Source organism: Canis lupus, chromosome 3, assembly GCF_003254725.2.
Source record: "Canis lupus dingo isolate Sandy chromosome 3, ASM325472v2, whole genome shotgun sequence".
Classification (NCBI taxonomy): domain Eukaryota; kingdom Metazoa; phylum Chordata; class Mammalia; order Carnivora; family Canidae; genus Canis; species Canis lupus.
The window spans coordinates 88092877-88120474 of record NC_064245.1 but is presented as its reverse complement, the minus strand read 5'-3'; the positions used below and the strand labels follow the sequence as shown (position 1 = coordinate 88120474).

The 27598-nt window shown below is 39.1% G+C and overlaps 1 protein-coding gene and 1 long non-coding RNA gene across 3 annotated transcripts in view; one reads left to right on the top strand and one right to left on the bottom strand.

Moving 5' to 3' along the window:
* Nucleotides 1-27598, bottom strand: part of KCNIP4 (potassium voltage-gated channel interacting protein 4) — a 1134091-nt gene that overhangs the window by 976551 nt on the left and 129942 nt on the right.
* On the top strand, nt 83-27544 carry LOC112653526 (uncharacterized). 2 transcript variants are annotated; one of them, XR_003132253.3, is made up of 5 exons: nt 105-254; nt 631-878; nt 1427-1701; nt 25457-25553; nt 27238-27544. It is a non-coding gene; the product is annotated as an uncharacterized LOC112653526 (long non-coding RNA). The 2 variants fall into 2 exon arrangements; XR_004814581.2 differs by having other exon boundaries at nt 83-254; nt 631-1701.

The window sequence follows — 27598 nt, the reverse complement described above, 5'->3', positions numbered from 1 at the left end:
TGGCTTTATCAAGCAGTTGGCCAGCAACTGCCTACTAGTAAGTGCCCCTGCTAAGACTGGAACCCGGGTCTTTGACTGGTCATCACCATTGTGAAGACGACAGAGCCAGCCTGGGCCTGAATCTTGGTGCCACTTCTCGCTAACCACGAGACCTGGGCTAAGCCACTTCACCCCCTGTGCTTGGGTTTCTCCACTTGTACGATGAGGTTAATAATAATGACTCCCTGTGAGCATGAAATGAGCCTCTGGACATGGTGAGCTCTGGAATATTCTCTGGTTCTACCCATTCAGAACCCTTCTCACTACATCACAGTGCCTCATGGGCCAGTGATTTATTTTCAAATATTTTATAGATTTGAGATACAAATAAACCTGGATTTGAGTTTTGTCTTTGATACTTACCATTATCATGATAAGTCATTATTATAATGACTTTGGGCATTTTACAAAAGCTCACGGAACCCACTGCCTCATCAACAAATAATCATCTCTTCATACAAATGTTATCTGTGTTAAACAACGTAATCTTCTAACTCATTTAGCATGTGCTCAGCGGGGGCCAAGCACACTGTTAATGGGAATGACCGTCACCTAACACATATTAACTAACATCTAACAATATTTCTACAGCTGAAGGTCTTACCTGTGGTGACAGGGCCTTTAACCTCATGAAAAGCCAGCCCTCTCGGAGGATTCCTTGAAAATCCGAAGGAATGTTGAACAAGGCAAGTTGCCTCATCAACCGTTGCCATGGCCTCCGCTCCCATCTTTCTTCCTCCCTGGTGGCAACCGTTTTGGGCAATAGAGGAATCCCGTGAAAGACTCTTCATGGAGGGGCAGGGGTCAAGGAGTCCTGCTGATGTAGTTTTGGAATGTAGGTGAGGTTTGATGGGATGGGGTCCGGAGCTGATGACCAAGAAAGAATTCTTGAGATGTCTTTGGTGCAAAATGGTGGTTTTATTAAAGCACGAAGACAGGACTGCTGCCCCAGGGTTGTGAGGGGCAGCTCATTATATCCCGGGAGTTGAAGGAGATAAGGAAAAGGGAGATTTTTAAAGAAATTTCATATGCTAAGGAGGACCTACAAGATACTGGAGGCCTCGTCTTTCTGAAAGTTAAGGTTGTTCATTCCTCTAGTAAAGCATTGACATTAAGATAGTTGGGAGGTGCCTTCTGGAAGTTAGGTTATTGACAAGAATGCTTTTTTCTTGTAAATCCCTAAGATGTTTGGTAACCTGAGGGAGACTCATGTCTACAGGACTATAATCTCAATAAATTAACTATTTGTTTTTCCTTTCCCTTAGCTTTAGGGCAGCCAAGAGTGTCTGAGGAATGTCACACACATCCCACCGGGTAGGTGGGTGGGGTCATTTGTGGGGTGTCAGCTTGTGGTTTGTCCTCAGCTAGCCTTCTGTTCCCTCATCAGTGTTACTGGACGCTCAGCGTGGGTCAAACCAATCATGACCATACAACTGAAGGAAGGAAGAAAACCTCTGATGATCATAATACGGTTATTAATGCAAACTGGAATGCTTCTACTGTTGGGGGACCAGGGCTAGCTGAAGACAAGGCACGAGCCTGGGGGAGCACATGGACAAGTCCTCGAAACAGGCAGAGGGACCTTCCTCTACAGACTCAACCGCCTCGATGTTCATACTTCACTAAGGACAGAAGTCATTCTTAGCTGCCCCCCAAGAGCCTGTAAGTCTACTTTAACATACAATATTCCCTTTAGAAAATTCCCTCCATCTCTAAACCCCCGAGGTACATGTTGGCAATCACCCCCCAACACATAGCCCATGATATACATCTGAAGGGTCTCATGACTCATTTTATTAGATGGTAATAAGTGGCCTATTCCCGACAAGAGCCAGCCCCTCAAGGTCCTGGAAACCTTGCTTCCAAAATCCCTTAGAGAGCATGCTATCCTCAAACCCCTCCCAACTCCCGGGTATAAAATCAGTCACCCCTCACAGGCCTGGGGCAGCAGCTCTTCCTGCCCATGGGTCCTGTCCCCGGGCTTTAATAAAACCACCATTTTGCACCAAAGACATCTCAAGGCTTCTTCCTTGGTCATCAGCTCTGGACCTCGCCTATATTCCAAAACTTCATCCCTGCTACCAATACGGATGGCACCAGGCCATTTACTGAATGCCCACTGTTGCCAAGTTCTGCTCTCAGGGAACAATGACTGGAGGACTTACGAACTTTGATTATTCCCATGAGATGAGATGTGGGGAGGTTAAGCAGCTGTCCAAGCTGAGGAGCAGCCGCATTGGAGTTTAAGCCTGCACAGCCGGATGCCAGGAATGAAGGTTAATGATTAGCATCACTTTCTGCTCTACAGCTAACTCTTAGCGTCCCAATTTCGTTAACAGAGGTGCATTCACTGTACAACTTCAAAGCCTAAGCAAATCAGCTTCTAAGACTCTGTGCTTTGCTGAGATGACGTATCCGCTGGTGTCAGAAACGTAAGGCCCTTGTGTCCTGCGTCTTCGCAGTGTCTGATACTCCAAAGCATTTCCAAAAGAAAGCCAAGCTCGAAATATTAAAGGCTGGACTCTGAGTTTATAGTACCTGCTTCCCACAGAATCCCTAAATAACCAGAGGTTGCTTATTTACCTGACAAGCCCTAGGCAACTCTGACAAGTATGACTTGTAAAGCGACAGAGAAGAAATGAGTAATGAGGAGGGGTCCCTGTGGAGCATCACGGCTGTTCAGCAGGGCATGCAGGTTGTCAGGAAGCGGGGTTTCTGCTGCTGACAATGCCCTGAGCTGGGCCACAAACTTCGACACAATCCCCTCCTTCTTCATTCTTATACTGAATTTTAGAATTCCACTTTCAAAGACAGGGAAGGACTCGCTCACCAACTGTGCCACGGGAACTTCCTTCAGATCACGTCTCCTACTCCGGGTGGGACAGACAGCAAAGGAGCAAAGGAGAAAACAAATCTATGGGTTCGAAGGCAGGCCACCTACAGATTCCCCAAAAGAAATTTAGAGTGAAGCCCCAGAAGGCGACAGCAGGCCCTGTCGGTCTAATATCTACTGGGACACATTCACCCTTTGGCATAAACCACACAGGACATTTCAAAATCTGGGGACCAAAGCAGCCAAAACCCCCCTAAAAACAACAAAAACTCTATTTTCTGTTTTCTTTATTTTTTCTTAAGATTTTATTTATTTATTCTTGAGAGACACAGAGAGAGGCAGAGACACAGGCAGAGGGAGAAGCAGGCTCCCTGCGGGGACCTGACGTGGGACTTGATTCAGGGACCCCGAGGTCACACCCTGAGCCAAATGCAGATGCGCAATCGCTGAGCCACCCAGGCGTCCCCATTATCAGTTTTCACTGATGAATTTCACATCAATCTAAGAGTAATCCTATTAGTGATGATTAAGTAACTTACTATATAAATAAGGAGATGAAATTTTAAGAGAAATGATGGAAAAAAAAAAAAACAGAGTGCTGTTGAATACAGGCTTAAGTGGAACTCAGTTAATTAGCCGAATGACAATGTGGAAGGCGCACAGTTTTTGCCATGTCAATCAAAGACACATCATTCATGTACTAATTAACTACTCAAAGCTCTATGCTAGGAATTGTGAAGAATACAAAGCAGCCTCAGCCCCAGCCCCTAAGCTCCAGAAACCACATCCTCCTTTGCAAGATGGAACCAGATGCATTCACTCTACAACACCTACCCTGTGCCAGGCATGTGACTCGACACCCGAGATATAAAAAAAAGACTAAAGCAGCTTCTTCCCTCAATGACCACACAGCTGGTTTGGAGGAAAAGCCCCACAAATACTGGTGTCTTAGTTCTTTAGTAAGAGTGAGTGCAAAAGTCACCACAAAAGTAGCTACCACTCATGGATGGTTACCACCCCTCCCCACCTCACACAAGCCCTTGGCATCTTCACGGCAACCCGTTACCGTGGATAAGGTCGCATCTTCATCATTGTAGCAAACAAAGTAGCGGAAGTTCAGAGGAGTCAGGAGCTTGCCTGTGGTCACAGAGCTGTAGCAGATATTACAACCTGCTGACCCATTGGTTCCTAAGCTCAGGATTTTCTCCCTGGTTGTGTTACCCCCAGAGGAATCCCATACAATGACAGCCAAGAACAGGGAATGACTGGCTGTGCTGGAGGAATCGGGAGGGCTTCACCGAGGAAGTGACTCCAGGAGATGACAAATCATGACCTGTAGTACTATGAGAAATGTTAAATCCAAATCCATCCTGGCTTAGCATAAATTCTCATTTACTTTTTGAAAGAATGTACCTTTTGAACTTTAATTTTAAAAAAGAGAAAGATAGGACACCTGGGGGGCTCAGTGGTTAAGCACCTGCCTTTGGCTCAGGGCATGACCCCAGGGTCCTGGGATCGAGTCCTGCATTGGGCTCCCTGCATGGAGCCCGCTTCTCCCTCAGCCTGTGTCTCTGCCTCTCTTATGTGTCTCTCGTGAATAAATAAATAAATAACATCTTTTAAAAAACAACAAAAATTTAAAAAAATTAAAAAAGAGAAAGAAACGACTTTTGCAATATTTCCTCTGAGCTAACCATTTATTTTAGGAACTAATAATGAAAGGGCTCCCTCTGGCTGGAAAGCTTCCGTCCTGCGCTCCACACACGACCACTAGATGGGGGTAGCCGCACACCCATTCACAGGCCAGCCTGCCACCCGTCACCACCCTTTCAGCAGCTTGTTTCACAATTTAGATTTTCTTTTAAAAATCTAAATTTCCATATTATTATTAGGCACAGCAAGTGGGTCACGGAGGATGGATATGTACGACGATGTGATGTCTTCGCTATATCTGTCTAGGAACTGGATGTGCCTTTCACAGAGAGCTCACGTCTTCCCGACTTGAAAAAGTTTTGTAGGTAGCTTCCTAAAAACCCCCGAAAGTCAAAAACTTTAACTCTGTCTGTGTAGACCACTGCTTTTATGTGCAAGAGGAGCTATTCTATGTGTGCTTACTTTTCCTTTTAAAGTAGGGGTGGCCAAAGATACAGATGCAGTGAAATGCCGGGACACCTGCACCCCAATGTTCACAGCAGCAATGTCCACAACAGCCAAACTGTGGAAGGAGCCTCGGTGTCCATCAACAGATGATGGATAAAGAAGCTGTGGTCTCTGTATACAATGGAATATTACTCAGCCATTAGAAACGACGAATACCCACCATTTGCTTCAACATGGATGGAACTGGAGGGGATTATGCTGAGGGAAATAACTCAATCGGAGGAGGACAAACATTATATGGCCTCATTCATTTGGGGAGTATAAAAATTAGTGAAGGGGAATAAAGGGAAAGGAGAGAAAATGAGTGAAAATATCAGAGAGGGAGACGGAACATGAGAGACTCCTAACTGGGAAACAAACAAGGGGTAGTGGAAGGGGAGGTGGGTGGGGGGATTGGGGTGACTGGGTGATGGGTACAGAGGGGGGCACTTGGCGGGATGAGCACTGAGTGTTAAGCTAAATGTTGGCAAATTGAACTCCAATAAAAAAATTTAAAAAACAAAACAAAAACCAGGAAAAAAAAAAAAAAGCAGGGGTGGGAGAGAATCACATTATGGGAGCCCGATGCTGTTACTCCTTCTATTTAAATAAATAACAGTTTTTAAGGCAATCTGCCCAAATGTTTGCTTTTCGACAATTACTTGCGAAAATGAATGTCAGATTCAGCTTGTGTTTGGTTTAAAGTTAAATTGATTTGAACGCAAGCCCAGAACTGAAAGTTGATTCCTTCACATTTTCAGTCTCGATATCCATTCAACCCTGGGAAGAGCATGGGAATGTTCTTTTGGTGATGAAACCACCATGGAAAGAAGCTCAGGGCATAGGTTCATGGAAAGGGCTCCAGGCAAAGCCATCACGTGGAGGGGCAAATGAAAGGAGGCGGGGAAGAAGGCCCAGACAGCAGGTATCAGGTGTGAGTGACGGAAGACAGGACGAGAGGCTTGGGTGAAAGATGAAGATGATCCAAAGTAAGCACCATGCTCCTAGTCTCAGGAAGCGACCTCGCTGCACAACCACTTCCTGATATGCAAGCCCAGACCTTAAGACATTTTCAAAATCACTTAGGGATGAAAAACCAATGTCATCAATGCTGGAAATATTTATAAGCAACGATTTTTAATACTAAGCCTCTACTCACACTCACTTTATCTTGTTTTTTAGAGCATTGTACGCAGTCCAGTCACATCTCAGAGAGGAATTTAGGAGATTTTAGGAGAGGAATTCACCTTACTGGAACATGGTGATAATTTATATTCCATCGCCCAACTTGAGATTTTTAAGATTCTGATTTCCGCGGCAAGTTTTGTATTATGATTTCATTTGAATAGAACACAGAAAATAGATTTAGGGGGAAAAAAGGTGCTCCTATTTGCCAGAAGAGGGCTCTGTCCTCAAACTTAAAAATATTCCATACAATAGCTAAAGCACCTTTGCTCTCCGGAATACTTGAGCATAATCTGGTTTGAACCTAACTGTATCTTTCAAGGGTGGAATTACTGCCTTGCAGGATGTCATCATTCACAACGCAAAGAGTAGTCATTATTTACCAAAGTTAATGACAAAAAGCTAAAAGGATGCTATTCTGTAGCATCACAAAGTTCATAATTCATAACTTTAACGCTCAGCTCTTGCATTCATCTAGCTGAAATGTGTGACTCCTTTATTTACCTGCATATTCCGCAAAACTATCCCTATGGGAATGCATTATTTTATGAGGCCTACTATTTTTCATGCTTACCTGGAAAGTAAGACAAACATAAGATAAATCAAAGAAGAAGAAAAAAGGCAAAAGATTGCAAAGTTTTCCAAATTTTTTTAAAGATTTTGTTTATTCATGAGAGACACAGAGTGGGAGGCAGAGACACAGGCAGAGGGAGAAGCAGGCCCTGGGATGATGCCCTGAGCCACAGGCAGATGCTCAACCACTGAGCCACCCAGGCGTCCTCCATATATTTCTTTTAGTAATTTTGGCTTCTTCCAGAAAATGAGACAAGAGCAAAAAATTTTTTAGGCTAATACAATGAGAGCGATATGTGATTCTCTCTGGTAAATGGGATGTCCATGTCTACTCCAACTAGTTGGAGAAAGCTCGGCTCCATTGTTTACTACTCATACGACTGTGGGTAGGTGACTTAACATACTTGTTTACTCTCCTCAATTGCAGAAAACAAATAATAATGCCACCTGTGACATTTCACTCTTTATCCCCGTATCTTTTTTTTTTAAGGCACTTACTAATTTCTGATGGTGGGAGAGGGAAGTGCTCAGTTATTTAACTTATTTATCTATTTTGTTTCTCTCCCTCAGTAGACCATAAGCTCCAAGCACATAGACCTTATCTTGGCTTTTGCATCATTCCTACTTTATGGAACATGTTGGCTCCCAACAAATGCTAGCTGAAGGAATCAGTGAGGATCTGTTGTAAACCTACAAGGTACTAAGCCAGATCTCAGTTCACAGTAAGCTCTAAGAATTTCTGTAACACTTCCTTCACATTATATTAATTTTTATATTTACTTTCCACTAATGGTTCAATAGTATAGATTTTTAAATGTGTGCTAGTGACATAAACTTGCTTTCCTAAGTAAATAAAGTCAAAGCATAATGATTTAAAGAAAACTACTAAGCAAATAATAGTATAGGTGAAGTGTGCAAATGGCAATCATCGTGGAAGCGGTCACAGATAACCGAAGTTTGGCAGACCTCATTGCCTGGAGAATAAGTATGTTAGTACTTGAAGTTGAAGTCAAGAGTGAGGATGAAGCCCTGGGGTAATCAGGAAGGTCTTAATTTTATAGCTGTGCTGAAGTCGGCAGAGGAAAGAGCAAAGACTCTCTACCTTGGGGGAACCCATGACTTAACATGGCTGCAGACACACAGTTGAATCCAAAGGCACAAAACAACACCTCTAGGTTCATAGAGGCAAATCCTTGGAAGTGGAGGCCTGTGACTTATAAAATTACCCATTGGGCTGTCATCCTGTGAAGAGATAAGCATCCACGGTTCCCGATTTCTTTATAAACACCAAACCTAGAAAACTGGACGTGAAGAGTAAGGGCATCACTCTAAGTGCTAAAAGTATGGGAAAGGAATTTGGAAAGAATCATCTGGCTCAGAGTCAACAGATGAGAGAGGAAAGGCTCCTATCTTAAGTACTTGGGAGCAGAGACTTTCTATTCCACAAAGCAAAGTAAGAAAGGCCATGGGGCGTGTGAGATCCCAGGCTTTGCTGGACTGTTACAGGTAACAAAGCATAAAATGGGTTCCTGAAAAACTAATCTGCACCAAATATAAATGGAAATCTATCCATATACATACAACACTATCCATTCTCCTGCAGGAAGCATGATAGTAATTATCCAACGATGTTCCTGATTTTCAAAAGAGACAAGCCTTTATTTAATCACAGAAAATTACAAAATGTAGAACTCATAATTCAAGAGCTTGGGGGAAGAATAGAATCAACACACCTCGAATCCTTCCTTTATGTGGAAATATTTACTTCCACTTAATCATATAAAATCCCCCTAAACAAATCATTGTCCAGGCCTGAGCCTGATCTCTACTTGAGAGGGGGAAAAATGGTGCAACTGAGGAAAATGGCCTTTTTGGTTCACCTGAGATGTTACTTAATTCCATCCTATGTCAAGAGCTACATAAATTGTTTTGACTAAATGGTTTACTTTTCAATTTTTGTCATGAAAATATACACCTGGTAAACAATGAGCATTAGCAACTTCTTGATGGCGTCTGAGTAGAATTACAATTACCACAGGAGGGATGCTGGACATACAGAGTGCTGTCATCCGAGGAGGCTTTTAACCTTAAACTCTGGGGAAGTTCAGAGAGTATGAGACCCTGGCTTAAAAAATATTGCTGAGACCAGAAGTTCTCTTTGTTTCTCCAATCAAGTTCATCATGACTCTCAAGTTACCTTAAGTAAATGTGCCTTTGGCTCCTGTGATGAACTGAATTGTGTCCCCCTCCCCCCAAATTCAAATGTTGAAGCCCTAACCCACAGTATCTCAGAATGTGACTATATTTGGAGACAGAACCTTTCAAGAGGCGGTTAAGTCCGAGGCCTGAGGACTAACCTGACTGGTGTCCTTATATGTAATGAGGACTCAGGGATAAGACATCAGGGATGGGCACGGAGGAAAGACCATGTGAGGACACAGCAGGAAGGTGGCCCCCTGCAAGCCAAGGAGAGAGCCCTCGGTGAAAACCAACCAGCTGGCGTTTTGATCTTGGACTTCTAGGCTTTAGAACAGTGAGACAATAAATTTCTGTTCCTGTTTCTGTGGTATTGTTACAGTAGTCCCAGCAGTCTAGTTCGGTTCTCAGGAAAAAATCCCCTTTGATCAACTCTGTGCAATAGTCCTGACCTGAAGTAAAATGATGTTTACTATCCATCAGCTTTCAGGAAGGAACAACTTTAAAACAAATGGTTTACTTAAAAATGTGATCCAAGTTAGTGAAAACTCCAAATAAATCTTATTGTCCCCATTCAAATAATCTGAAGTGGTTGTAGATGCCATTTATCAGTGTATATTTCATACAATATATTTTATGTTGCTGTTCCCCTTAAAAATAGATGAATAAAAGAGATGCAAGTATATATTATACGATCTTGGGTAAAATTCTGCAACATACCCTTCTTTTAAAACATATTTAAAGCTCAATAAACATGGGGATCACTGTGGTTTATTCCTGTGCAAAATAACATTAAAATATTTTTAAAGATTTTATTTATTTATTTATTTATTTATTTATTTATTTATTTATTTATTTATGAGAGACACACAGAGAGAGGCAGAGACACAGGCAGGGGGAGAAGCAGGCCCCATGCAGGGAGCCTCATGTGGGACTTGATCCCGGGTCTCCAGGATCACACTCTGAGCCAAAGGCAGACGCTCAACTGCTGAGCCACCCAGGCATCCCAACATTAAAATATTTTAAAGCAAGTTTTATTCTTTACTCCTGTTTCTCATAGGATGTTAAAGGATTTGGTTCATACCACCCATAACACGTTCCATACCCACTTTTCTCTTTGTCCATTATCTGGAGCATGGGTTCTCTGTAGCTTTTTATTCTCCATGAAACAGGTAAATTATATACCTGAGAAATGTACTGTTATAGATAAGATCTTTTATATGTTCTTTTAAAAGCTTCCCTTCCTCGTTTTTGAAAGGAAGCAACCATCTCTAAGCAATTGACTAATGTGTGTGCTCCTCTTATTTTTTAAATAATATATCCATATGTTAGAGATGATGATGGTTTTAAAATAATACATCTATATATTATCTAATAATATGAGTTGGGGATTTTATTTTTTATGTCTGAATAATAAACATTCAGAGTGTGAATATGGGAATGGTGTATCTAACAATAATTTCATCCTGTGGTTCTCAAGTGGCAAGGATATATATTCTAGAAAAGCCCAAGTTTTGTGGACACGGTGCCCTCTAGGTGATTGGGTGCTCTACTGTAAAATAATAGGCAGCAACAGTTTATGCTTATCATTTCCATTTAGATTGAACTCTTGACATTGGCAAAGCTTCCACATGCTCTGAGCAAAAGGCTCCATTTTCCTATTTGCATGAACGTGCTATAGGGTTTCCTACAAACACTGATCACAGAGACCATTCAGTTTTCCCATTTTCTCAACAGCCATCTTTGATCCTTACAACTCAGAATTTTATTACTGTCCCATCTTGGCTGCCTGCTTCACTCACTTTTTCAGACTGATTTGTTCATTCTACTTTAGTCTGTCTGTGCTTCTTATCCAATGGTTTTATCCAAGTAGTCTTTGTGCTTGCTAGAGATTTCCACATGTGAACATTTACATTTTCTCTTCCTTGTAGCACTAGCAGGGTTTCATTATTGTGTTTGGTTTCATTACTGTATCTCATTATTTACTTTATTTAGTTTTTATTGGGTTATCTTCTCTGTACTATGATTATTTATCCCAGGCACAATGAATTTTACCTGGGCCTCCTATGTTATACCAAAAAACCCCCCATATAATATTAAAATATCTATTGATTTCTGACCTTGGAGAGTAAAGTGAGATTCCAAAAAAAAAAAAACTAGTTAACACTAGTTTTTTTTTTTTTTTTGACACTAGTTAAATGGTTCAATAGAATATTTACTAGCTTTATATGATATTCTGGTAAGCTGCATGCATTCCTAATATCTCACTATGTGTATGAAACCTAATGGAGATAAAAAAAAAATAGTGTAAGAAAAAAGGCAGTGCCAATATATAAACACTTTTATGACATAAAAATGTAAAGCTTTTTATAAGAGAGCTACTTAGTGAATTCTCCTCTACTCCTGGCCCACCAAAAATTATCTTGTGATTACAATTTTCCTCTTATTTTTCTCCTTTTAAGATGTTATACTTGAATATATAAAATATGAAAATATATATACACATTACACATACATATTAACATTTGATTCTAGGAGATTAGTGACAGACTTATACAGGTAAATGCCAGATTATCTATCTATCTATCTATCTATCTATCTATCTATCTATCTATCTACACATACACACACACACACACACACACACAATTTAGCTAAAGTATAGTGTACAAGATTAAAAATGAAAATCCAAAGAGCCATCCTGCTAAGGTATTATCCAGTGAAAAGAGAAAAAAATGCTTAAGTTCTTTGGAGGCTGTGTAGTTTAAAAGTAATGAAAAATCTACTTTCAATGATCACTTCATTTCAAAGCTTACACAAAATTTCAGTTTTATGCTTGTACATCCCTTAAAAACTAATTTAATGTCCTATATTGCCAAATGCTCAGGAGGCACATAAAATAAATCGGATGTTTTGGATGGATGAAAACTACCCTGCTTCAAAATAATCAGTTCTTTAGGTAAGTTAAGGAGCACTAATACATTTGACTTGTTATTTGGCTCATCAATACTTTCTACCCACAAATGAGATTCTGTTGCAATCTTTGACAACATGATCAGGAATTTTTAATTAGTTGACTATAAGCTGACATTTTCCTTGAAGATTGATTTTATATAACAATCCATCCAGAAAAAAAAAAAAAAAACAACAACTATCATTTCAAACTGTTATATTCTTGGAGGCATGAACATACCAAGGTTAGTCCATTTAGTACTTTGACAATATACCACTGGTAATGATCATAGGTGACATTTACTGGGCTCTTCTTACATACCAGGCACTTGCTGAGCACTTTCCAAGAATCATGGAGTAACTGAACTTTGTAAAGGAGAAGGAACGTGGTCAAGGTCTTATTTCTATTAAGTGGCAGAGCCAGGAATTGAATGCAGGTATGGGTAACTCCAAACTCCACACCCTTAAAGGTTTCTCTATAGATTACTAAAACTGCAAGACTTCTGCAAATACTAATCAGTATTTTATTTGTTTCGATAATCTTTGATACTAACACTGTTTAAAAGTATTGTTGCTAGAGTTAAAAGGTATATGATTGTAGGAGGAAGGCAAAGGCAGTGGCTAACAAATCATATGAGTACCCACTTCAGTATGAACTCTCAGATTCCTTGGCATCTCCTAGTAAAGGGGTGGATCTTGACTTGAACATGTTAAAATAGGAAAGTAAATGTTTGCTGGATGATACAGACCTAATAAAAGAAAGGTTGGGAACTGGAGAAGGCATAAGGCATAATTCAATGTCTAGGCAGAACACCATCGAAGAAAACTCCTGAACTCTGGAATTGTGACTATGACTTGTACGTCAAATATCAACCATGTCACAGAAGTGAGTGAGTGACCTCCCTTCCCTGTTTATATGACAGAAATTAGCAAATACAATTTATGGGCAAAATTTGACACCCTTTTGAAAATAAAGTGTATTGGAATGTAGCCACACATATTCATTTCTGTATTGTCTATATTTGCTTTCATCTTCCCAAGCCAGTTGTGATAGAGACATTATGGCCACAAATTCAAAAATATTTACTATCTAGCCCATGACAAAAAATATGCTGACCCATCAGGAGACAAACCATGAGAGACTCTTAACTCTAGGAAACAAACTGAGGATTGCTGGAGAGGAGGGGAGTGGGGGGATGGGGTACCTGGGTGATGGGCATTAAGGAGGGCACGTGATGTGATGAGCACTGGGTGTTCTATGCAATTGATGAATCACTGAAGACTACATCTGGAACTAATGATGTACTATATGTTGACTAATTTAATACAAATAAAAAATAAAATAAAATAAAATAAAATAAGAAAATATATGCTGTATTTGTATTACGTTGCATGAATTAATATCTACCAAAGTCAAGGAACATGAATCCAAAGCCATATACACAGGAAAATAAGGTTTCTCCAAATACACAATCCCATGATTTCCCTGGTTGCTTTGTTCCTATTCTTTCCTTTCCTAAACATTATAACACCTATTAATTTCTTTATTAACACACACACATACACATCCCAAACAAGACCTCAGAATATAATGCTGAATAAGAGAGTATGTATCATCTAGAAACTTCCTGTGAGGAAAGACAAACATTTTAGCAAATAATAAAAATGCAATTCTACGAGCTGTAAGAGATGCCAGAACAAATTTCTATGGGAACTTGTACCAGGATTGGAAAGCCCTGTCTCAAAGTCTGAGGAGTCATTTCCCTTGCCACAGCCATCTTCTATCACTGAAGAAAATTCTGCTTGATATGATGTAACTTTGAAAATTTGGTACTAAAAGCCTTAGATCATGTCATTACCAAGATACTGATGATGTAAAGTTACAAGGAAAAGAAATTGAAGGATGGGATATTCTTAAAGTCTTTCTATCCTGTTTTAAGTCATGGAAAATTTTGCATGTCTGCTACTTTGTGATATTCATGTTAGTAGCACACACACACACAAACACACAATATTTATATAAGTCTCTCCCTCTCTCACACACACACACATACACACACACACACACACATGCACACACACACACACACACACATTCTTAGGACTCCAAATGAGAAAAAGTTGTAATTGGAGGTCAATTTGTCAATCATCTAGATATAGAAGAGATGAAGGAAGTAGGTCTTCTATTCTCAAGAAGGCAGTGACCAGTGGTGTCCATGGACTTCGACTATATACCAACTTGTCTCTGACCTCACCTCCTAAGACAGGGATCAGCAAATTATAGTGTCTGCTCAATTCTAGCCCATGGACTGCTTTTGCATAGACCATCAGCTAAGAATGGGTTTGACTTTTTTTAACTTTATTAATTGATAAATATGATTGTATATATTTAAAGTGTACAATATGATGATCTGGTATATATTGTACAGGTTTTAAGAGAACAAAGAATAGCATGTGACAGATTATATGTCTATGCCTAAAATATTTACAGAATGTTACAAACTTATAACAAAGATAGGGAGAGCTGAATCATTTAGACTTTTAAATAACTACAGAAAAGAAATAGAGTCAAAAATAAATAATAAATAGAAGTAATAATTAATAATATTATTGTCAAGTAAAAAATGTGTGTTGAAAGCCCCTTTTGACTTATATCTATTATAATTCAGAATGTTTAACTAATAATTTAGTATTGAACTAATAAGGAAAGAAAACTCTCCCCTTCTTTTCAAATGTAGACACTCTCTACTTAAACAGACATGTTTAGATTCTCTTAGTCTATCCTTCCATTTCTTATCTTTCATGTTCTCCATTCTGTTGTCTTTCTGTACTGGTCTGGACAATTTGCTCAGTTTTTTCCACCCTGATTGTTAATACTCTCTTTAATTGTATCGAATGTGCAATGTAGATTCACCTTTATACTTTTATTTTCAACTATTATATATTTGATTTCTATAAATTCTACTCTTAACTCATTTAGAAAATATTTATTGAAAACCTCCTATGTATCAGGCACTATTCTAAACACCCATGATAACACAGTGATGGAAAGACACTAAACACAGCCCTCTTGAAACAGAGATTTCAGTAAGGACAACATATAAATATAGAAGCAACATGTATATCAGATGGTATTAAGTGCAAAATAAAACCAAGAGAGGAGAGCGCTGTAGGGGAAGAACATCTCCGCCCATGTAGCCTACACTGGATGAGGAATGACTCGGGACATCTGAGTTGCTATGGCTCTGGCTTAAACACAATGAATGCCACCACAGAATCTCCTCATTCTTGCCTGTGACAATAAGGCAAGAGGAGACCGGGGAGAGGCAGTCCTATCTGGCACCCCGAGACTGTCTCCTGGACTCCTTTAGGTTTTTTTTTTTAATGAGAGTTGAGCTTCTTGAAGTATCTTGGGAAAGATAAGTATTAGTCTTGAGATTCATCAGGACCCACAATTACTATAGATTTGACCTGTTAAACCATCGGAGGGCTGAAATATGATTACAAATTCCAAAGGGAAATTTATTTTTTTTCCTTTATTCATTGCAAAATTTTAAGACAAATAACTTTTCTTGAAGCCTGTTCTCTGCATACCTTGAAGGTCCCACAGCTTTATGTGTGTGTGTATACACGGAAAATATTGTCACATGCCCTGCCTAGCAGAGGTTCTGAGTTTTGTTCTTGTTCCTTATGACCCTATTGCCATCAAAACAGAGGTTCACAGATATCCATGATCAGAAGATATCATGAGACAGACAGCAGCTTTGGTTGTGCATTATTTCATCTCTGGATTTTGGCTTCTTTTTTACTTTTGGCCTCTGACACTCTCCCCTGCATTCTTGCCAGCCTAAGGAATGCTTTTCAAAAGATGCTTTACCTATGTCATCCAGTGTTTTTGACTATTTTGTCGTAAAACACAAAAATTCTGTATGGAATATAGTCTTTCTCTTTTCTCTACTTAATTTTGGACAAAAATTCTCCTTTAAAATAGTCTCTACATAAAGCACAAAATTTTGACTGCTGAGTTAAGAGAAAGCTCTTGAACTTCTTCCAGTCCCATAACTAGAAATGAGTTCCTTCTCCTAAAAGTGTTCTTCCTACAGCTCCTTAAAAAATTAAGTCAGCAAAGAGGAGATCAATTGAATCAGGATGGTTACTATACAAGTTCAAGACCAACAGAAATTTTGGCTTAGCTCTAATATTCTAATTAGTGGTATTTGCTTTCGTTTTTACAGTTTTCAACTATAATCACAAGAGAGTTGCTGCATCTCATTTCTTATGTATAATCTTCAATTTACTAGTGTTAGATTTGTTTTAACAATGTTTACCAAATGGTCTTTTATCACCCTTTTTACCCCTTTTTGGTCAAAGAAGGGATTACAAGATGGACCAGACCAGCTCAATTAACATTGTGATCATATCATTTCTAAAGAAACACACATCCACACACAATAAAACAGTGACTCCCAAGGCAACATACTTTCAAACAAAATAGAAGTTTACAATGAAAAGAAATAAATTAATTCTTTGCCTTGAGACAACAGCCTACAACCCAGACATCTGCATTCTATTCTCAATAAATGGTTCTTACTCTCATCATTGTTCACATGATGATCTGGGAAAAAAAGCCAATAATAAAACAAGGCCTAAAGGAATTGAAGAAAAAAATTCAATATTGCTTACTTTATTATAGAACTCCTCATACAAACTCTTTCCCAAAATAAATTGAAAATATAGCAAAATGCAATATACTGCCAAACATAACATGCAATGGTGTGATGGAGAACATAAACTGTCCCCCTAATGCCTCAGGTAATCAAGCGTACTATGGCTTCTAAGAGGAATTTCAATAATAACATCTGCCAACATTTCTCATGAGAAAGCTCTCCTGCTTTCTCTCGTCAACCTGGGGCAACCACTTCCATTGCATTCATTCTCTAAATTAGGAACTTTGCAAGACACAGTGCAAGATTCTTTCCAGGATATCCTCTCATTATTTCTCAGAAAAATTCAGTGAAGCATTATGTCCATTTTTCAGAAAGCTGAAGTCATAGGATTGTATATACTTTCCTCATACGACTTAACTAGTAAGTAGAAGAAGCTATATTCTAACAGAGATTGTCACAGCCTCGTGTCCAAAGCACTTTACCATTATATTGGTAATAGAAGGTGTTTTGACATGTGGACTTTTTCTAGTTTATGAAAAAATGAATATATGTAGTTAAGGGGGAAAAGAGAAAAAAACTCTAAAACGGGTAGATAAATGTACAACAGTAGGTAAGTCCTAGATAAGTAATAGGTCAGTAGTAGATAAGACCAGTGGGTTTTAAGCTGACTTGAAAATGAGAGCAGTGACCGCCTACTATTTCCCAAGAGTTTGCTTTTTATTTTGTACCTGGAATGAAAGAGAGAAGGGGCCAGAGATTAAAATGGTGGTTCTAGAAACTGCACCATGGAATGCTTCAGGCCACTATGAAGACATTGTGGCCAAAGCAACACTACTTTGGGACACAAATGATAAAGTGCACCTGCCTATAATAAGCACTGGTTGGGAAGTGGTGATAATTACCATGAAGGTTTGGGGGGGGGGGTTGGTTTGGTTTTGTCTTATTTTTATTCGCTGAATGAAACCAGGATATAAATACTGGACCAGGAAGAAGCACTCTCTCAGAGGCAGCAATGATGAGACACCACTTTGAAAAACTATACAGGCAGAAATCATTAAAAAAAAAAAGTAGGAAAAGGATAGAGAACATAAGCAGAATTTAATTAATCAAAAAATTATTTTAGATGGGATGAGTAAGGTACAGAAGAGGTGGAGTTCCTGAAGTTTTTCCTGAAATAGAGAATGTCTAATCAAAGTGGACATTACTGTTACTCTATTTTTTCTTAATCCTATGCTACTAAGACTTAGAGACACCTGTTTTACAAATCAAAATTACATATTTGTCCAGTGGGTCAGAAATGCTAAGATGCATGACTTTTGGGATGTCTGGGTGCTCATTCAGTTAATGGACCATCTCTTGATTTCAGCTCAGGTCATGATCTCAAGTTCCTGAGATCAAGGCCTGTGAGGGGCTTCTGCTGAGCATGGAATCTGCTTAAGATTCTCTCTTCCTCTCCCTCCGCCCTTTCCCTCCCCTTACACACATTTTCTTTAAAAAAAAAAAAAAGACTTCCTTCAATAACAAATATTTGAGTTTTTTAGTGTTTCAATATTTAGTATCACTAGTATTTATTATTTGGAATGTTCAGTATTTAGTAGATGCCTTAGGTCATTTATTTATCCTGCAACCTTAGGTAAGCAGTAGTATTTTCCCCATTTTATAAGAAATCAAAGCTCATAGGATATTACTGTCTTCCTGATATTATGCATGTTTGGGAGACATCTTTTTGTTGTTGTTTTTGTTTCCTCAAACAAAAGTTGATACTTATGAAACAATAAAGATATAGTTTTTATAGTACCATATTGCCAATAAGATGAAGAATAAATTATTTAAAGAAACCTACGTAAAAACAGAAACAGAGCTAGGACCAAAACTAGGTTTCCTGACCCCTGGACCGTGTTCTACATTACATAACAATTACTCACTGTTGTTTATCTTCTACTTCCAGTAGAGGACATGGGAATTAATCACTCTCTGAAAATGTTTTTAAATGGAGATAATAGTTGAGTGATGGATGGAAGAATGACTCATTAATAAAAATAAAAAAGAAAGACCCAATTCAAATTGGGTATCATCATCTAAGATAAAGATGATTTTCATACATATAATCCATTCCCTCAACCTCATTCTCTCCCCGACATCCTACCTCCACCTCCAGTCCTAGAAAACCACCTTTCTGGTCATGAAAATTTGAATCAGCTTTAAATGATTGATCTTGGAATTTAAAAACCGTTTCAAAAATGATTATTACCACATGATGCCATTCACCCTATTTCAAGATAGGGTCTCAGCTTGCTGTACTCCCATCCCTGAACCTATTCTGAAATTCTTCTGGTTCCATGTCTTCCCTTATATTTCACTTTATAATACAAAAAAGGGCTGAATGTAAAAGAAAGAAAGGCCTCCTCCAGAAAACAGAAGATGTGAGTGTTAGCTCCGATACTTAGTAGTAGTCCGGTGACTTTAATGAAGTCAGGATATGTAATACATTCATCAAACCAATCAATGACACTACCATCTCTTTAGTTGCTCAAGCCACATCTCCCCTCTCCCCTATTACCTTGCTCAGAACCCATTACCCCATCCATTTAATTTTACAATAAAATGTATCCCAAATGATCTACATCCCTCCACCTCTACTTTCTCTGCTGCAATCCATGCTTTCCTCATTTCTGACCTGAATAAGCTTCCTACACAGTTTCCCCACATCCACTGTGAATCCTCACCAATATCTTCTCCACCCAACATCCAAAAATCTTTGCACAATGTACCATGATATGGTAACATCATTATCCTCCTTAGACCTTCAATGGCCCCCTTCTGCTTTTTGGGAAAAAAGAAATATATACATATATATGAAAATATCCAACATCCAGAACCTCTAACAACCCACCTCAGCCCCCATAATTCCTTCTTGCCCTCTATTCCTCCTGGTCGTCTCTCTGGTCTTCCAGGACACCACATTTTCTCCAGTCTCATGTCCTTTCCCTTGGCCCTTCACACCGTTCCCTTATTAACTCTTTTCACCTCTCAGCTCAAGAGACATTTCTGCAGTGAAGCTTCCAGACTCTTGCTGCACATATTCACAGCTTAATTCCTTTCCACAAAGCACGGATTTCACAGGTAGTTATCCACTAACTAGTAAATTATGTCATTAACATCTGTCTCTCTGACAAGAATGAAAGCTCAATCTGAGCTGAGACAACATCTGTTTTACCTCCAGTGTTAATGTAGATAGCCTCCAGCCAAAGACCATCAGGGACAGATCAGTAGTTGAGTAAGGTAGAGCTTATTATCTCACCACAACAAGGAAGGTGGCAACAAGGTGGAGGTATGGGGGTGGGCATCCCACAGACGGTACCGAGGGAGGCTTGTTATAGGGTATGTGCTTTCACAGAAGGGTCCAGAAAATATAATTTTACTTTGGATTGGGTGCTGTTAGAAAGTAAGGCCATTCTATGAATGGATATGTTCACTGTTTAGTAAAAACTAAAGGCAAGAGTGGTAAATTAGGAGGCAAGAATGGTAACATGAAGCTAAAGCTTTCATTGGTGAAGAAGCCACAGCACTCATGTTAGCTGGGAGGGAAGCAAGGTTGATCTGTGGTTTGGGCTCTGTTTTGTCTGTGTTCAGACGTGATTATGGACTGGTCATGCTTTTATCTTCCTCTATAATGATCATATAGGACCTTGTGTCATGTACATATTCTGTGCAATTGCATATATTCAATGGGTGAACACCATGGGTTTGCAGTTAGAGCCAGGGCAGCTCAGCTGACTGCCACGGGGGGGGGGGGGGGGGGCTGTTTTGCTGTTTTTTGTTTTTGTTTCTAATTCTCACTAACAACTAATCCTGGGACTTGGATGTTGAATTCATTTAACAAACAATTGGTGAGTGACCCCTGGGTGGCTCAGTGGCTGAGCATCTGTCCTTGGTTCAGAGCGTGATCCTGGATCCCAGGATCAAGTCCCACATAGGATTCTCTGCAGGGAGCCTGCTTCCCTCTCCCTCTGCCTATGTCTCTGACTCTGTCTCTCATAAATAAATACATACATACATACATACATAAACAAACCTTGAAAAAATAATGGTGAAAAAGTAAATGAATAAATTTAGCCCCTCTAAATGTCAACAGAAATGTTATTGAAGAATAATATTTCAGAATCCAAAAACAGAAGAGAGGATTATTTTAGTCTGCAGCCACTTTAAAAATCTATAATTTTAAAGACTTTTAAAATGTTTTTCTACGCTTATAACACCATATATAACACCCAGTTATAAGAAATAAAACTAAATTACAGAATTTTCTGATGAAAAATACTTTTTCTCTCAGCACACTAGCACTTACTTCCTAAACATACAACCATTCTTGCCCATTCTAACCCTATCCCATGCAGAAATAAACAATATGTTGAAATCTGAAATGTAGAAAGCCAAGAAAAGATTTAGAATTTTTACTTGAAAATAGAGGAATGAATACAACTTAATGGAGAAGGTTAAAGGACAAATTAAAAATATTCTTTCACTGGCTTAAGTGGTAGAGATTAAAATCTCACTTTGAGAATGTTCCCTACCCTAGCACAGTGGGCTGAAGAAAGGAGGATACAGCCTTTTGAACTTATACTAATTAATGGTTGTACTACTCTATAAATCTATTAGGAATCATTTGAATAATACACTTATGATGGGTGAATTTCATAGTATTAAATTACACCTCAGTAAAGCTCTAAAAAACATAAGTTGATGGAATCATATCTAAATTTGTGGTTCACCCAGCCTGGGTTCAAGATTTTATACCCTTTGTCCTGTCATCTTACTAGTTAAAAAGCTTCATCTATGACATCTTTACACTATCTGCCACCACAAAGTCCCCCCCTGTAAAGAGGATTCTTTTGCGGTATATGGGAAGCAGAACATTTTCTCCTTCTAGCCACACTGATCCTAAGCCCTCACCATTTAGGAAGCACATCCCAGTTAGGAAGAACACCAACAGTGTACACTTGGTGTCTTGAGGGACATGGGCTTGATCCCAACTCTAGCATTTACTAGCTGAGCTAATGGCTCACCTCTAACATTTACCCATAAAATAATGGTGATATCACCACCTCCTGGGACATCATGAACTTATGTTCAATACACAGAAAAAAGCACTATGCAAAGTGTGCCATGGGTTAAGTATTCTATAACTAGTGGTAGCAGTATTAAGAATTAAGCACTATTTAACGAATATCTTAAGAATGTAGGTTATGAATGAAGCTGCTTTCCTTCCAGGAGATTCTCCTTTCTTGATAAATACATCACACTATACCTTGGTTGTCTTGATATATAGAATGAGAGACAAATGACAGATTTGTCCAAGAAAAGAACATTTCAGAAGAGACTTTTCCCCTGCTTTTATTATGCTTAAATGTCACCAAAACATTATACTTTTGACCTCTTCCAAATGAAACTGCAACGGGTGAATATTTTCTAGGTAGGGACACACAGAATTTGGGGTGCTAAAACAAAATACGTGTGTCACATTGTGAAACATCACGGAGTGTCAAGTAGAGCTTTTTCAACCTTATAACCTTCATTTACTACTCCCCGAAAAAAAAAATTGTGTCCTTCTGGTTTACCAGCTGGAATTTGGAATTAACTGAAGCTTTCAATAGTAATATGCAGTTATTTTTATTAATGCCACTTACATGCTCAGAAATCTAGAAAACTGAAACAACAGTAGTTAAAAACTGTCCCCAGGGCCAACAGCAAAGCAACTCCTTTTGCATCAACTACTTTTATATAGAAGGATCTTCTATAGTACATGTAAATGATGAAGATGACTGGTTCTGTTTATTTTAGTCATATTCATTTAGTAACTATGCGCTGACTACCTGTCATATTTCAGGGTCTACTTAGCATTGGGACACATCTATAAATAAATGCATAGTTTAAAAGTACAGTGGTACTTTTTCTCATGAAGTTCATGACCTAATGGGTTAGACAGACACTTAACAAATAATTATTTTTTTAAAAAATCAGAATTGGGGGTGGGGGGCACCTGGCTGGCTCAGTTGGTAGAGCATGCAGGACTCCTGATCTCAGGGTCATAAGTCCAAGCCCCACATTGGGCATGGAGCCTACTAAAAAAAAATTAATAAATTAAAAAAAATAGTGATCCTGGGTGGTGTAGTCAGTTAATCGCCAACTCTTGGTTTCAGCTCAGGTCATGATCTCAGGGTCATGGAGTGGAGCCCTGTGACAGGCTCCATGCTCAGCACAGAGTCTGCTTGAGATTCTCTCTCCTTCTCCCTCTGCCACCACTCCCACTTGTGGTCTCTCTCTCTTGCTCTCTCAAAATAAATAGATAAATCTTTTTAAAAAGTAAAACTAATAAAATTTTAAAAAGTAAAATAAAAATCAAAATTGGAATCTGAAGGGGGGAAATGAAAAATATCAAATTTACAGGCTAAAGTATTTTTCTACAAAGAGGAATAGAAATCTACAGACATTTATTTTATTTTTATTTTATTTTATTTTTATTTATTTATGATAGTCACAGAGAGAGAGAGAGAGAGAGAGAGGCAGAGACACAGGCAGAGGGAGAAGCAGGCTCCATGCACCGGGAGCCCGACGTGGGACTCGATCCCGGGTCCAGGATCGCGCCCTGGGCCAAAGGCAGGCGCCAAACCGCTGCGCCACCCAGGGATCCCAGAAATCTACAGACATTTAAAAACTGCTTAGGGATCCCTGGGTGGCGCAGCGGTTTGGCGCCTGCCTTTGGCCCAGGGCGTGATCCTGGAGACCCGGGATCGAATCCCACATCGGGCTCCCTGCATGGAGCTTGTTTCTCTCTACCTGTGTCTCTGCCTCTCTGTCTCTCTGTGTGTGACTATCATGAATAAATAAATAAAATCTTAAAAAAATAAAAATAAAAACTGCTTATCCTAAAACTGATAACCTACACATCTCCATGAAACTTAAGACTTACTTTACAGCTATATTGGTATGTGGCTCTGGTACATGAGTCCACGAGAAGGATAACAGGTCATCAATTCTAAGGCAGCTTGTCACACAATAAATCACATTAAGATCACCTATATAATTAATACAAGTTGGTTACAAATCAATTCAGCAACAACTTATTCTTTCAAATTCTAGAAATATATGAGAGGTTTCCAGAAAATGTTAATAAACCATGGCTCCAAGTTGAACATGAAACTATGTGTCATGTCATTATTATATTTGCACAAAGCTTCCTCTATTGGCCAACTGGGGTTAAAATTCTCTGTTATTCAGTGGTCCACTTAATGGGCCAAAATTGCTGACCTCACTATTCCTCATTACACATACAACTAATTGCATCTATGAGCTGCTCACTGAAATGAAAATTGGCTGCTGGGTCACCCTCAATTAAGGGAAAATATAGCAAATTGGAGCCTTGCCTTGATATTACTTCTATAAGTTATTTGCATGTAGAACTTTGCATAAAATTTAGGAATAAACCTGGCAGGATAAAGTATTACATTGTTCTGAAAGCTAGCTTTAGATTTAATATGACTGTCCAAAATGTTTTTGTAAGATAAAAAATTATAGTCAAGTCCACTCACAGGCATATATTCAATCACAATGAAAAAAAAATCCACTTACTATGTATATTTTGGTATATTTATATATATCATGGAGTAGAAGGTTTGATAATCAATGGTTTTGGGGTGTGAGGTCCAGTTCTGATGTTGTCACACCCAACATGCAACAGGACTTGTCTTCATTGCTTATCTTCCCTAGGTTGTAGATAGTTAACATGTGAAATGGATGCTGAGTCAAATGATCTGAAAGGTCTATTTTAAGGGAAATATTGACATTCTAGAATGCCCTCTAGATTTTATTCTCTTTCATAAACATGATTCTATTATCTCCAAGTCTGTAATTTTGTGGATAGCTCTCTGGACTGACCTTCACTCCACCCTAGAAGAACAGAAGAGTCACAAAAGCCCTGCTTGGAGCTTCTCAAGGGGAAAGCTGGCCTGAAAAGAAACTCTAAGACAGAGAATTCCTGACTTACCCACCTGGTCTTCACAGCTCAAACATTTCAAGAAATATGTTTCTTCGATGGAGCAATAAAGTCCAGAATAAATGCCTCTGGATAAAAAAGCTTGGGTTTACCTAACACATTTTTAATTTAGGGCTCTGACCATCCTGAGCTTCCTGGGCATGCCTGGGCATTTATTTAATATATCTCAGGATATAAGAAACTCATGGTACTATTTTGCATCTCCATAAGAGGTTTACAGTGTCTATACTATTTAAATCACAGGAAGTTTCCAATCCTTTCATTTTATAGACTAAAGATCACTACACTGATGATCCTACCTTAATGATCTGCACCTTCAGTCATGAGTTTAATTTGTAGAACGCTTTTTTTTTTTTTTTTTGGTAGACCACTTCGGATGGGTCAAACACTGTGTTAGGCTTTTGCAATTAGAAAAGGAAATAATTTATGGGACCCAGGCCCTGCCTGTTTGGAGCTGGCATCCCAGAGAGAAGTGAGACATTAGTCAAGGAATCTTATGGACCATGTAACTGCCTACTATGCTTAGAACTTGTGCCGTTGGGTTAAGGCAACTTAGATGGGTGCAACCTTTAACGATTCAATGGGGAGCACTCCACAGCCTCCATTTAGACAGCTCGCTGTGAGGACTGGGACTAGACAGAGACACCATGAAGGGTACCCTGAGGGGATCAGCCCAATGGAGACTGGAGCATAGATAGGCAAAGAGTTCAGGGAAAGGAGGATGAAGACAAGAGAAATAAAAATAATAAAACTACCATTGACTTAACCCCAAATGTGTACCACATATCTTATGCACATGATCTCTTGTCATCCTGTAAGGTACATAAAACACAGACTCCTCGATTTCATAAATGACGAAGTGACACATGGAAAGACTAACTTGCACATGACGACAAGCTGCTAAGTCTCATAGCAGGTAGGACTCCCAGGAGTGCACACTCCCTAAATCTTTATCCATTCTTTCCCCCACATCCCTCCACCTGTTGTTCCCCCAAACATTATACCAATCAGAGAATTCTCGCTGACACTTAAGAGTTTTGAGAAGAAAAACAGGACTGCTATTAAAGACGGTTGACCAACTGAATTCTCGAAAGAGAGATAACAAACTCCATTATACTTCAAATGTCAAGTGACAGGAAAGCCTTGAGTAAGATTCTGAGGAAAATAAATCCAGAGAGCTGTGATCAGAACAAAACAGTGCAGGGCAACAAAGGGTTTGCCATCATCCAATACCAACCTTTGAGTTGAACATTAACATAGCCTTTATCTTCCCAGTATATTCCCTTCCCACTCTGCTCTTAGAGGATAGGGCAGGGTAGGGGAATAGGGAGGAGGAAGTACTCGTACCCTTGGTATTAAGCAGAGAAAGATATTTATGACATGCTTAACCTGAGCCCTGTGGCCCAAAAACATGGGGAGAAAGGTAACATGGAATGTGAGAGTTGGAAATTCCTTAATAAATAGCAACAAATTTCACATTTATAATAGTTTAAAAACTGAAGCTCTGACGTGCCATTTCACCCTACGAAGATAAGCTGCTTGAGTTACCAAAGTTAGAGAAAGGTGGTGAAAAGTCAAACCCAGCATCTGATTATTACATGAATCCTCCACCTACTGTTCATCATGGCGGTACAGGGTCCTTTAAGAGAAGGGTGTGAGTGAAATGGTGAAGTAATATGTTAGACTAATTAAACCCCAGTTCACCTCTTAAAGAAAACTTCCAAACAGATTAAGGAGATAGATCATAAAACACTATCCAGGTGTTTTCAACAAAACCTGTCCTCTTATAATCTTGCTTTACAATTGGGGTAAGTACACCTGTAGCAAAACTCGGGGGAAGCGGGTAGGATTCTCTGGGCCTTTCACTTACGTGGGGATGGGAGCTACTAGTGCTTGCCCACTAAATTTCCAAATAGAAAAGCTATAGAAAGAAGAGATTAAAATAGCTGTAGGGACAGGTCTGAGTGGATTTTTTTTCCTTTTTCTTCCTCTAAGACTGAATAAATGTAGTATGCATGGTTTGACCCAGAAAAGGAGTGTGTGACATGGCCAGATAAGGATACAAAAGCATGAAGCTTGGAGGAATTTTAAATAGGCACATTCAAGGGTGTTTCCAAGAAAGCTGCAAAATGTGTCTCAGGCAACACCAGCAAGGCCTCCAGGGGAGCTCTTGTCAGAGTTGCTAGTGAGACAAAATGGCAATTATTAGTGGAGACTGTCCAGAAATTTCTTATATCCAGAAATACTGTTAGCCTTTGATAGGAGTTATTCCTATTTTTCAGTTAAGCAATCATCAGGAAATAAAGTAGGCCAAAATACTTGAAAGCAATGATATGTCAGATAAATGCATGTTATCTGGCTCAATAAAATAAATACCCTGAGGTATCCCATATACCAGACAAACTGGTATATTCATAATACCATAATCCAGGCCTCTTGATAGCTGTGCTTAGCATAGATGCTATGCAGCTGTACATATATAAAATAATTTTTATTCCTTATTTTTCTCAGAAAGAAATGCATTCATTTCTAGAAAAAAAAGAGTCTTCTTTATTTTATACTCATCCTTTTTTTTTTTTTTTCTTATTTTTCCCCCTCAGGATGAGGACTGTCAACTGATCACAGCCTTCTGAGATTCTCAAGAATAAGCATCGTATCAATGATAAATATTGCTTTTTTATAATACTCTCCAGAACAAGTATAATGGTAAGAATCAAGCACAGATATCTAAAGTGACATCCCAGATGCTGTAGAAGATGCAAAGAAATAAACACAAGGCATCTGTACTTAAGGGATCCACATCCTAGCTCAGAAAATAAGACAAACAATGAAAAATAATGCTGTAAGACAACACCCTGAGCTATCAGCTGTCAAAGTGTTGGGATCATTATTAAAGATCAGAATCCATATGGGTTGTTGAAGTATAAACCTTGTACTTGGTCACACCGGAAACTGTAGTGA